The sequence below is a fragment of the Marmota monax genome, unplaced genomic scaffold (assembly GCF_021218885.2).
Source record: "Marmota monax isolate L192 unplaced genomic scaffold, Marmota_monax_Labrador192_F-V1.1 WCK01_AAM20220418_F8-fsc00288, whole genome shotgun sequence".
NCBI lineage: Eukaryota > Metazoa > Chordata > Mammalia > Rodentia > Sciuridae > Marmota > Marmota monax.
In genome coordinates this window covers 734,810-747,133 of record NW_026693586.1, presented here as the reverse complement: position 1 = coordinate 747,133, position 12,324 = coordinate 734,810, and the positions used below count along the sequence as shown (strand labels likewise).

Genomic DNA, 12,324 nt, shown 5'->3' with positions numbered 1-12,324 from the left:
AAGTATTGAAAGAAAGAAACCACTGCCAACCAAGAATACTGTGCACTTTAGATTTAAGAATATATGTAGGCTGAAAGTGAAGGAGTAGAAAAAGATATTCCATGAAAATGGTAAACGAAAGAAGGCAAGGACAACTATACTTGGATCAGACAAAATAGGTTTTAAGGAAAAAAAACCTGTCTCTAACAATAAAGAACATATTTTATATAATAATAAAAGGGTCAATAGGAAGATACAAGAAATATAATATATATGCACTTACCATCAGAGTACCTAAGTATATAAAGCAAAAACAGCTAGAGCCAAGAGAGAAATTGACAACAATACAACAATAATAGGAGGCCTTAGTATCTTAGTTTTAATAAGGTATAAAACACTCAGATAGAAACAGTAGATAAATAGATGACTTGAGCAATACTATAAACAAAGTAGTACTCACAAACATGCAGAACTTTCTACTGAACGGTTGAATGTACATTCTCGCCCAGTGCACCTGGAAAAGTTTCCAGAATAGATCACAGAACAAGACTTAAAATATTAAATTCATTCCAAGTATATTTTCTGACCACCTGGAATAAAACTAGAAATCAGTGAGAGTTTATAAAAAAGGGGAAAAAATCACAAATACACGGAAATTAAATAACACATCCTTGAGAACTATTGAGTCAAACCACATTAGAATTCAGCAATCCCACTTCTAGGTAAACATCCACAGGAAGTAAAATGAATATCGCAGAGACGGCTGAATTCCCACGTTTGTTGCAGCATTGATTCACAATAGCTAAGAAATGGACATGACACAATGCTTATTGACTGATAAAAGGATAAAGAAAAATAAGCCTATATACACACAATGGAATGTTGACCTTTTAAAAGAAGAAAATCCTGTTAGTTGCGACACAAAGTTGAACCTGGAGGACACTGTGCTGAGTGGAATAAGACAGTCGCAGAAAGACACACACAACATGATTTCACACACGTGCGCCTTATAAAATACTTAAAATTATAAAGGCAGAGAACAAAAAGGCAGTTGCTGGGGGCTGGGGGAAAAGGGAAATGGGAAGGTGTTGTTCAAGTGTCCAAGTAACAGTTACAAAAGATTATCAAGTTCTGGAGATTAACGCACAGAAATGTGAAGAGAATTAACAATTCTGTTGTATTCTTGAAATTTGGTGAGACAGTAGATATTGTGTGTTTTACACACACACACACACACACAGAGGGGGAAATGAGAACAATGAGTATTCGAGGGGATGGATTTGTTAATTAGCTTGATTGTAGTGATGAGATATATATATATATGGATGTGTGGATCTCAAGTTGTATACCTTAAGTACTTAAAATTTTTACCTGTTAGTTATATCTCAATAAATCTGGGAAAATTAAATGAATAATAATGAAAGAGAACAAAAGAGCCAAGAACATACAGGTATGAAATAGAACAAAAGAGCAAAGACAATATGGGTATGAAATAGAAGAGAAGGTGAGACAAACTGCCTTTTTAGGTGAAACTGGTTTCATGTTCATGTGTGTAATATGAACAACTTGGTTGTAACAGAAACTCTGTTCACTGACAAGACCTTGGAAGCTCCTGCTGCGCTCTTTCCCTGCTCTGGATGAGGAGGCACCTCCTTTAGGGCCCAGGGATGATAGTATCGTGTCCTAATGGTAGTCCCTGTACCCTCCCAGCTTTGGACAGAGCTATTTCTGAAAAGCAAATCCATTTCCTTTTGGTATCCCCAAAGATTAGGGCCCAGACTATCAGTTGGGTGAATTTTGGGATGGGTGCTGAGAGTTATGTCCTTGCTTCTTCTTACACCTGCATCAAGACATTCCTCAGGGCCACAGCCCCAGAATCTCCCCTTGTCTCTGACAGATGCCACCTGAGAGGTCAGAGAAGCTCTCCTTCCCAACTTGAGTCATTCTGACCTTTCTCCCTGGATACTTTCTATTTTCAAATTTTAGTTTTAGTATTTTTCAAGATCATAGCTGGATGTGGTTTTCACTTCCTCTGAAAAAGGCTCCCTTGGCTTTGCCAACTCCCTACCCCCTCTGCTCCCCAGAGCCCCGGCTCTTAGCTGGTTCAGCTGATACTGGTGACGTTGACCTCTGTTTCACCGAATAACCTGCTTGGATTGCTACTTCTTTATTTTTCAGTTTTAGGGATAAATTCTTACTATAATGTAAATTGAACTCTTTCACCTCTCTAACTCACCATCTTCCCAGGATAGCTATAAAATAAATTTGATTAGATCAAATATTCAGTGTTTGTATTATAATGATTGCAATGAACTCTACTCACAACTCATGAGCCACATGGTATACTATGCTTATTTTCTTTTGAACACAATATTATATTTCTCCCGGATATAACTGGTTTGATTTTTTTCATTTGCTTAACTATCAGCATGTTAGATAATTAACCTCCAGACTAGTTGCCCCGACTGTGTAAATCTTTTCCCAATACATTCAAACATAGTAGGCAACTTGAATAATAATGAGACGGTGATATCACCTTCCCAGAGCCCTGACCTGCCCCAGTGGGTGGGTTTCTCCCAGGCCTGCAGCACTTGGAGACTCCTTAGGATTTCTCTTTGGGCTTCTTGGGGACCCCCTGCCTCTCTCCTGTTGTCTGTTCTCTTTCTGGGATCCCTGATCTTCTCTTCCTTGTCTTATGACTTCCCTTGGATGATGCACCTTGTTGAGTACCTTCTAAGATAGGGGATACAAAACCAATGTTTTCAGACCCCACATGCCTGAAAATGTCTCTATTCTACTTTCATCCCTGGTTCATTTGGCTTAAGACAGGACTCCATGTTGCAAGCAATTTTCCCTTAGCATTTTGAAAACATGGTTCCATTATTTTCTGACTTCTGGTGTTGCTTGGAGAAGCCCAAAGGTATTTTGGTTATTGACTCTCTGCTACTTATTTTTATTTCTGGAAGCTTGTAGATATTCTTATTACTTCATTATTCTGGAATTTTATGGTACAGAGCCTTGGTATAACTTTGATTTTGATTTTATCACTGTTCTGAACAGTTTCAATCTGGAAACTTATGTCTTTCAACTCCAAGAAATTTTCCTTAAGTATTTGAAAATCTCCTCCCTTCTGTATTCTTTATCCATCTTTGTGTAAGACTTTGTTATTTAAAAGTTAGACCTTCTGGAGTGATCTTTAAATTTTGTTTCTTTTCTCTACTGTTTCTCTTTTCTTCTTTTGCTTTATTTCTTTGAGATTTCTTCAACATTGTCTTCTAACTTTTTCATTTTTTCTATGAATCCAAAAATTGAAAAAAAAAATCTCTGAATCTTCTTTCTTAGACATCTTGTTTTGATTTTTTTATGATTCAGTATTACCTATTAACTCTTTAAGAATATCATAGTCTTTTTGAAGTTCCTGCATAGGCTATGTCTTCCAAGATAATTTTTTTCTTTTTCCTATTTTTTCCCTGCATGACTTTCTAAAGATTTTTTTTAAGATTTTTTCCCCTCAAATATCTGCTTATCTACTTGTTGTTGGCCGGTTGTTCATATTTCAGAATGTTTGTTAAGAGAAGTAGGGGAGGAGAAACAGCTCTTTGGGAATTCTGAGCCCATGTGAAGGTCTTGTCAACTGCTCTCACTCTAGATGCTTTGACCTGGGGAGTTGCTATGGAACGCCCTTCCCTGCATGGTTTTGGCCTGTGTCCACTCCTGCTGGTCCGGTTTCCCATAGAGGACATTTCACTCTCTTCCACGGAGGCAGGGCCTAGCTACCTGTGTTGTGGATGGAGAGTGAGGAGGAAGCTGGGGTTGGCAGCTGTCCACCCTCAGCGGGCAGGCGTCCACTCTTCCTTTGGCTTCAGTGTGTGCTCAAGCTTGCTCAGAATCCTTCCACTGAGCCTTACCAGGGAACAGCCTTCAGGCTCCTGGGGCAGTGAGGAGGGGCACGTGCCAAGGGAGTGGACAGGCAGAGTGAGGGGTGGGGTCTAAGGGCTTCCTAACGGCAACCTTTCACCGATCACATGGGTGTCCAGCACCCCATGACCCTGACTTCTAATCCCTGAACCTTTTGGGGACTCTGTGAGGAAAACAGAATCTTCTCTTCCTGTTGGTGTAGTTGAAGATTTGTCAATACCTTCTTAGGTTTCAATGGTTATCTCTTTGTTTGACTTGTATTTCATCGATTCCTGTTCTGAGCTTTATGAGTAACATCCTTCCACTCACAGTGGATTTGATTTGCTTTTCCTTCTCCTTGATCATAGAGCATGCTTCTATTATTTTCTAACATTAATATTTAAAGTCATACATTTTCATGTCACTACTATTTTCACTGCTGTCATAAAATTTTATTTGCTATACTTTCATTTTGATTCAGGTAAAAATATTTCCTAATTTTCCATTTAATTTTTTTCTTTGGGGTTATTTAGAAGTATGCTCTTTGATTTGTGCACATTACATAAATCTAAAATTTGACTAGATTTGTTTCTGACATTGATTTCTAATTGAATTCCCTAATGGTTGGAGAACACAGTTGGCATACTTTTATGCCTTTGGTAATCAGTAAGGCTAGCTTTATGGCCCACAGGATTTACCCAAGCACTGTTCCAGGTCGGATTGGAAACTCTGGCTCCCCCATGTTGGGAAGCTGCTTTTCTCTCTTCAGTCGGGTTGGCTGGAAGTGCTCACCAGTTCTTTCAGGTGCAAATAGCAAATTTGCATCAGATAATTTTTGTTGTTGTTTCTGCCCTTTAAATACATCATCTGCTCTGCTTTGCACTTGTTTGTCAATTCCTGCATGAGGAGTATCAAAATCTTCAAATAAGTGTTCCACGATGTGCATTGCCTTCTAATTCTGCCCGTCTTTGCTCCACATGTATGAGGGCTTTAAAAAGAGGAACATACAAATAATTCTGGCGTCTCTGGCTGCATGTGCCCTTTTGTTATCATGAAACCACCCTCTTTTTCCCAATGCTATTTCTTATGGTAGACTACTTTGATATTAATGTAAGTGCCCTGTTTATTGCATTTATTATTTACCCGGCGCGTATTTTCCTATCCTTGTTCCATCTCGTTAAGTCTTTGACATTGAAGTAAATCTTTTGTAGTCATCATAGGGTTGAATCTTGCTCTTTTTTTTTAGTCTAATAAAACTTTCCTTTTGTGTGACACATTCAATCTATTTATAATTAACATAGTCTTTATGTTTTTTCTACTTGTCAAGTTCTTTGATGGTCCCAATAGTCTTACTTTACTGGATACTTTTACATTAAAAAATATTTGTGATATACCATTTAAATTTTTCTGTTTATGTAGTTATTTACTTTGGAGTGCTGGGGGCCAAACCCAGGACCTTCACCCACTGAAGCAAGTACTCCACCACCAAGCCACATCCACAGCCCTTTATTTTTAAAACAACATTGCTTTGAATTTTCTTTTCCTCAGTGTTTGCTCCAGAGATTATATTATGCATCTTCAGTTTATAACAAATCTGCTTTAAAATTAATACTGATTTATATTTGGTGAAAAATAAAGCTCTGTCCTATTATAGTTCTATTCCTTATCTTCCTCTGTGTTATTACTGTTATGGATGTTGTATTTATATGGATAACAAACCTACAACACTGCGTTATAATTTCTGCTTTAAATATTCACATGAATTTTTTAAGAAGAGAAAAAGAGATAATATATCCCTGCGCTTTATAGTTTTGCTGTTGTGTTACATATTTTTAATTTGCCTGTGTGCTTGCTATTCTCACTGCTGTTCTTTCCTGTCTGTGAAATGGGTTACTATCTGGTAACATTTTTTACCACAAGAGTTTCCAGCACCCCATGACCTTAACTTCTAATTCCTGAACCTTTTGGGAATTCTGTGAGGAAAAGAGAATCTTCTCTTCCTTGATTGGTGAAGATTTGTCAATATCATCTTTGGTTTCATTGGTTTTCTCTCTGGAAAGATTTTAGTTTTTCTTGTAGAATGTCTGATAGAAACAAATACTCTGAGTTTTGTTTGTCTGTAAACTATTCATTTTGAAGGATCCATGTACTGGATAGCAAATTTGCACCTGATAATTTTTGTTGTTGTTTCATCCCTTTAAATACATCACTTACCACCTGCCAGTCCCTGTTGTGTTGGATGAGAAGTCAGTCGTCAATCATATGGTTGTTGACATGAATGTGACCCCTTTCCCTCCTTTCTTTGGTTTTTAGCATTTTGACTATGATGTCTTCGTGTTTATCTTATTTTGGGTTCTTGCAGTTTCTTTAATGTTTACGTGAATGATATTCACTAACATAAGGGAATTTTCAACTATTTTTTCTTCAAATATTTTTTTCCCGTGCTTTTTTCTCTTTCCTCCCCCTTTGGGGCTTCTAGTACATTAGTTTCAATAGCTTACAATATTTGACAAGTCTCTGAGTCTCTATTCATTTCCTTTGCTCTTTTAGCTCTCTATTCTTTGGAATGTATAAGTATACTGCTCTATTTTCAAATTTACAGTTTCTTTCTTTTACTATCTCAGATTTGCTGTTGAGCCTATCTCATGAATTTTCAATTCAGTGTTGGTAGTTTTCAGCTCTAAAAATTCCATATGATACTTTTTAAAGTTTTTGATTTCTTGATATATTTTTATTCATTGACTCTTGTAAACATAATTTTATTTAAGTCTTCAAACATAGTTTCTTTTAATTACTTGAACATAACTATAACAGATGTTCTCAAGGATTGTCAGAATCTATTGACTGCTTTTGTTTTATTTTGTTTGTTTTTTAGCCACACTTCCCTAATTTTTTGCATGTCCTGTTATTTCTGTTTGAAAACTGAGTGTTATAGTGATTCTGAGTGATGCTTTGTTTTTTAAGAAGCTATTTTTATTTTTAATTCTAGTAACTTATTTGGACTTTAATTGCAGCATTAGTCTTCTCCATGACATTCAGCCACTAATATCACCGGGTAGTGTCTATAGTTAGTATTTTACTTGCTTTTTAGTCTGATTCCCTAAGGGTATTTCTTATTTCTGCATTTTATAATAATCAGGCAATTACTTGGACAGAGGTTATGCTCAGACATCTTGAAGAAGGGGGCCTTCACCCTCTGCTGCCCATGCTTGTGTGGTTGGAGAAACACATTCAAATTTGCCACTAATGCTCAGACCCCACTCGGCTTTCACTTTCTACTGGCCTCCCCCCACCCACTGCCTTACTCTTGCATGTTAAGGCAGTCAGTTAGGAATGCACAGGAAGTTTATTATCTCAGCCCTTTCTTGAAAGCCCTCTTACTTCAGGATCTCTCCATTCCAATTCTGGCTGACCTTCTGTCCAACCTGAATCAAGGCTATAATGTAGGCCAGGAAGGCTGGAGTTTTTCACATCCTGTGTAGAACTGATTGCATAAGCCTTAACCCTCAAAACGGCAGGTTTTCATCTCCCCATCTCAGATCAAATCTGTTACCTACAGCTAGTACAGCTGCTGGTGTTCACTGACAGACTTCAAACCAAGTCCCCCTCTCCCACTAGTAAACCTGTGGTTTTCCTACCCAAGATAAGTGCTGGAACCTCCGGCAGGAAGACTGCATACTTCTGATACCATTGCAGTTCCTAAAGATTAGACTTCTAGATTCATTGTCTGCCCTGGGTCATTTTCCAGTGCTCCAAATTTTTTTTGACGATTTTATCTAATTTTACATTTGTTTTCATCAAAAGGAAGTTGCCCACCTTCTCACTCCACCATTCCAGAGGTAAATCTTGGACTGAATTGTTTTGATGATTCTTCCACTCAAATATTCTATTGCCCACAGCTTTTGATTTTGATCCTAGATGACTTGGTATCAGGAGGCTGGTGCAGACTCATGGAAGGAGAAGTCCGAATTTTGCATAAGACCCCATAAATGTGCAAAAATAAATGGGGGAGTCAGTGCGGCTGAATTTGAAACTGGAACTTCAGAATTGGGGTCTGTCCAATCCAGGCCTGAGAGGACCTCTCTGAAATTCTCTAAGAAAAGGGTCTAGCCAAGGACACCACCTCCTAGCACATCTCACTGTGTCTCACTCCCTGAAGTCCTGTCCACCCCACCCACCCACTGCCTTCTCATGGACTCTGCGACTCCATGGGGGTGAAAATGGCTGAAGTTGACTTTCACTTCTGTTCAGATACCTGGAACCCGAGACCAATGTCATTTCCTTGTTCTTTTCTGATTGGCTGCTTGGACTCGTGTGTGTCTGTGTGTGTATGTGTGTGTGTGCACACCCACATGTCCACCACCTTCTGTCTACTAGGGGTGGGCAGAGCGGTGACTTTCCCCAGGAACCCCACAGCCAGCAGACCCAAGCCTCCTTCATGCAAATTCCCTCTCACCTTTCCACTGCCACCTGGAACATTGGGCCGCGTCAGGAAAATGGGCTTCCTCCTCAGGGAGTGGATTTCTTGCTCCCCATTATATTCTTCAATACTAGGGTTCAAGCATATAAAGCTGTCTGAAAATTGTATAGTCAGGCCCCACCAATAAAACATGAGAGGCAGTTCCAGCAGCAACACGGGATCTCTGTTTAGTAAAATTCTCAGCCCAGGGATCTGCCTCTGAGGAGCAGTTTGCCTGATTCTTTGTCACCAGTCAGAGCTGCCTCCTGGGGGACTCTCCCAGTGATCTCGATGGGGTTGTGGCTCCCGCCTTTGTTCTGATAAGGGGCCTTGATGGGGCTTCTCTAGCCCCACTTGCCATACCTATTGTGATTGTCTGTTTACATGAAGCCATTCCCAAGCCCCTTAGGCTGGGGCCCTGAGAGGGGACCATGTCTATTTATAGCTGACCTCCCCCCCCCCCCCCCCCCCCCCGTGTGAGCTTACCAGAGTCCAGAGATGTTCAGAAAAGTTTGCTGCGTGAATTGAATTGAAATAATAAGATTGAGTAATCTCACTCCAATCAGTAGCTGTTTGTTTGTTTTGGTACTGAGGATAGAACCCAAGGAGGCTTTACCGCTGAGCCACATCCCCAGTCCTTTTTATTTTTTGAGACAGGGTCTCACTAAGTTGTTTAGGGCCTTATTAAATTGCTGAGGTTGGCTTTGAACTTGAGATCCCTTTGCCTTAGCCTCCCATGTTGCTGGAATTACAGGTGTGCACCACTGTGCCCGGCTCTTCAATCAGTTACTTTTTAAATCATTTAAGGCTTTGAAGCTCTTTTAATTTGTGTTTGATGCTTGGATCCAACTGTTAAGCATCAGGAGGTTAATATAATAATAAATTAACAATAGCTATCATGCACTGAACATGCGTGGTATTCTGGACACTGTTCTGAGCCCTTTGTAATAGGGACTTTTTATACATCAATCCATTTATTCTCACAAAACTAACGAAGCAGATTGTTTTCACAGTGCCTTAAGACTCAAGAGCTTAATGCTGCTGCTGACACCTACCAAAAGGTCTTCCCTAGAAGAACTCACAGTGAATTGTTCTCTTAGTCCTAAATTGTGAGGAAAGGAAGTCCACGAGGAAGCTGAGGTTCTGGACTGTGGTGTAGACATGGCCCTGACTGACCCACATGCCCTCAAGGGTCTTAGACTTGAGGTTGGGACGCTGTCCCCATCGCCCTGCTGTCTCTGCCCCTCTGAGTTGTCATAGCCAAGGGAAGTGGTGCAGCTGAAGAAGCTCTGAGATCAGAATCACCTACAGGCTACCGTGCTGTAAAATGCGGAATTCACTTTCGCCGAGCACCAGTTCCATGCCCACCGTGGGTACTCATTCTACCATGCAGGGCTCAGAGCGTCCTGTGACTTGGCTATTATTAGCATCATTTAAAAGGCAAAACGGAACCCATGCAGCCTAGAGAACAGCTGCCCTGGCTCATACAGGTGGCACATGCAGAGGCCAAGCTCTTGTGTAAGGCAGAGCAAACCACCTTGTAGAGTTTGCTAGCGATTCGCCCACCCTGCCAGACCCGGTGAGGGAAGCATCAGCCATGCCGTTAAACCAAAACCCCCTGAGAAAACACTGGGGTGGCAGAGGGGCCTTTTGACCAACGTGGCTCCGGGCTGGGGAAAGGCCAGGGCTCGCGGACCTTCCTAGCGGGCTTTCCTGGGACAGAGGGGCCTCAAGACCCTTTTCTGTGAGCCCGCAGAAGCTTTTGCAGTACCCAGCTGCAGGGTTGGGGTCTGCAGGGTCAGGGCTCCTGCTGAGCTCACTCTGTGAAGGCAGCTGAAGGATCACAGAGTGGGGGGTGACGCCCCCGTCTGCTGCCAGCAGGAAGCCACGAGCTATGCACAGGACGGAGATGTGGGGACTCCACCTGAGGACGGGCTTTTCCTTCACAACTGCTTGGTGGGCTGCTGGTCACAGGCAGAAGGCCACTCCACAGTAGGGGTCCTGGCTCCGAAGAGCTATGGTGAGAAGCCACTGAAGCCACGAGGTAGGTCTCTGCCGGTTTTTGGCCATCTCGTCTCTCTACCCTGTGCCAGCCATGCTCTGGGACCCTAAAGTTGGGTGGGCAGGAGGACGCCGCTTTGGTGTAGAAAGAGGGTCTGCACTGTGGCTAGGAAGTGGTGGCCCCGCTCTTCACCTGCTCCTCTTTGGGAGGAATTCCTGTTGTTGTATATAAAAGCTCTTCCACCCAGAGTAGAGTCTGTGTCTCGGGCTCCAAGCTGGAAAAGGCCCCCAGTGTGTCACGGGGCGTGGCTGGAGACCAAGGTGGAATGGGACCCCAGGCCAGCGGCAGGGCTGAGCCCAGGTGAGCGAGGTTGGCAGGAATGTGGGAACCTCTGGCTCAGGGTCAACGGCTGCTGTCGTTTTGTTTTTGAATGGGGTTGTTCCATTTTTTTCTGTATTCTGAATAGATTTAATGACGGTTCTTTTGGCTAAGACATCTATTTTGCCAGGACAGGCCAACTGTGGAAAGGAAAGGGCAGTTGCTAGCAGATTTTGAGAGACCTTTTTCGATCCTAGGGTGTTGACGACTTTTCTGTCCACTTTGTCACGGGTCCCTGATTTCACCCTCCTTGTTCCACCCTGCTGAGGAATCAAGGACTGTGACCATGGGGGTGCGTAGTGACAGAGCATTCCCCAGGTGCCGTGGCCACTCTCATTGGTGGAGCTTCACTCCTCCGACCTTCAGTGTGGAGGGAAAGAACATGGCTGTGCAGAGGAGAACCCTCCAGACACCTGCTGGGCCAAGCGACCAAGTCACAGCCCCGGGGCTGAGTCACTTTTTCTACCTTGCGATTCTTCCCCCAAGACTGTAACCCAGTTTTAATCATGAGAAAACCTCAGATAAATCCAAACTGAGGGACAGTGTGCAGCATATCTGACCTTCAAAAGTGTCAAGATCATAAAAAAGGGAAAAAGATGAAAATTATCACAGCTCAGAAGAGACTGAAGAGGTGTCACATCTAAATCCAGAACTTCATCCTGAGTTGAATCCCAAAGACAAAAGTGATCAGTGAAAGATATATAAGATGTAAACCTAGCCTAGGCTTTCATTAATACCATTGTACCGACATCAGTGCCTGAGTTCTGGCAAATAAATGGACCATGGCTAGGTACGATGCAAACAGACGGGAACCTGGGTGATTCTCTCTATCTTTGCAGTTTTTCTACAAATCTAGAATTCCAAACTAGAATCTAAAGCTGAACTAGAACTGTGAATCTAGAATTATGAATAAAATAAAAAGTAAGAAAATATTCGCACTCATCCTGTTTTAGTGCAGAGTGGCCAAGTGCTCAACAGTCTAGACACCTGCCAACCATGGCCCCGAGGTCCCCCTCTTTTTGGGCTCCTGAACATAGGAGCCCTTCTGCATTTTAGCTATTCTCTCTCCCAACCCCCACCTTACTCAGGGGAGAACTCCGTGTCCCCCTTTGGGGTATTTCTTATTGTCCACTTAGTTTCCACTCAGCACACATTTTGAGCCCTTCCTGTTGGGGGACTTGGGGCTGGACACAGCCTGGTCTGCCCTGCCGGGCTCGCTGTGCCAGCACAGGTCCAGGCTCCCAAACCCGACTCCTCTCAGGAAGGAAGCGGGAGGCCAGAATGGAGGAAAGGAGGCCTGAAAGCCCCCACATGAAACACGCCTCCTACCCAGATAGAATCTGCGTCCCCTAGCTCCACCCCCCCCCCCCCAGGGCCTGGGGGCCTCTGATGTGGCCAGTCAAGGAGCTGCTTTCTGTGTGGGAAAATGCTTCTGCCAGCGTGAGCCCGTAGCATGCAGCGTAGGACTGCAAGTCCCTCCCTGGGTGAGTGAGGTCCCACAGAGTTATGGGACCTGGGGGGCCCACACTGCTGCCCTGCCTCTGTGGGGACAGGCCACTTGTAAGGTTCAGGTGTGCAGAGGGAACGGCAGGCAGAGCAGCCTAGCCCA

The 12,324-nt window shown here is 42.6% G+C and overlaps 1 protein-coding gene across 5 annotated transcripts in view; it reads left to right on the top strand.

The window, feature by feature from the left end:
* The first annotated feature begins 9,810 nt into the window (after positions 1-9,810).
* Positions 9,811-12,324, top strand: part of Blk (BLK proto-oncogene, Src family tyrosine kinase) — a 53,709-nt gene continuing 51,195 nt past the window's right edge. For 3 of the 5 annotated variants that reach the window (XM_046459306.2, XM_046459300.2, XM_046459301.2), the window contains exon 1: positions 9,811-10,379. The gene's annotated coding sequence lies outside the window, so the exon portion shown is untranslated. The remainder of the gene's footprint in view (positions 10,380-12,324) is intronic. The other 2 variants (XM_046459305.2, XM_046459304.2) reach the window with 2 other exon arrangements.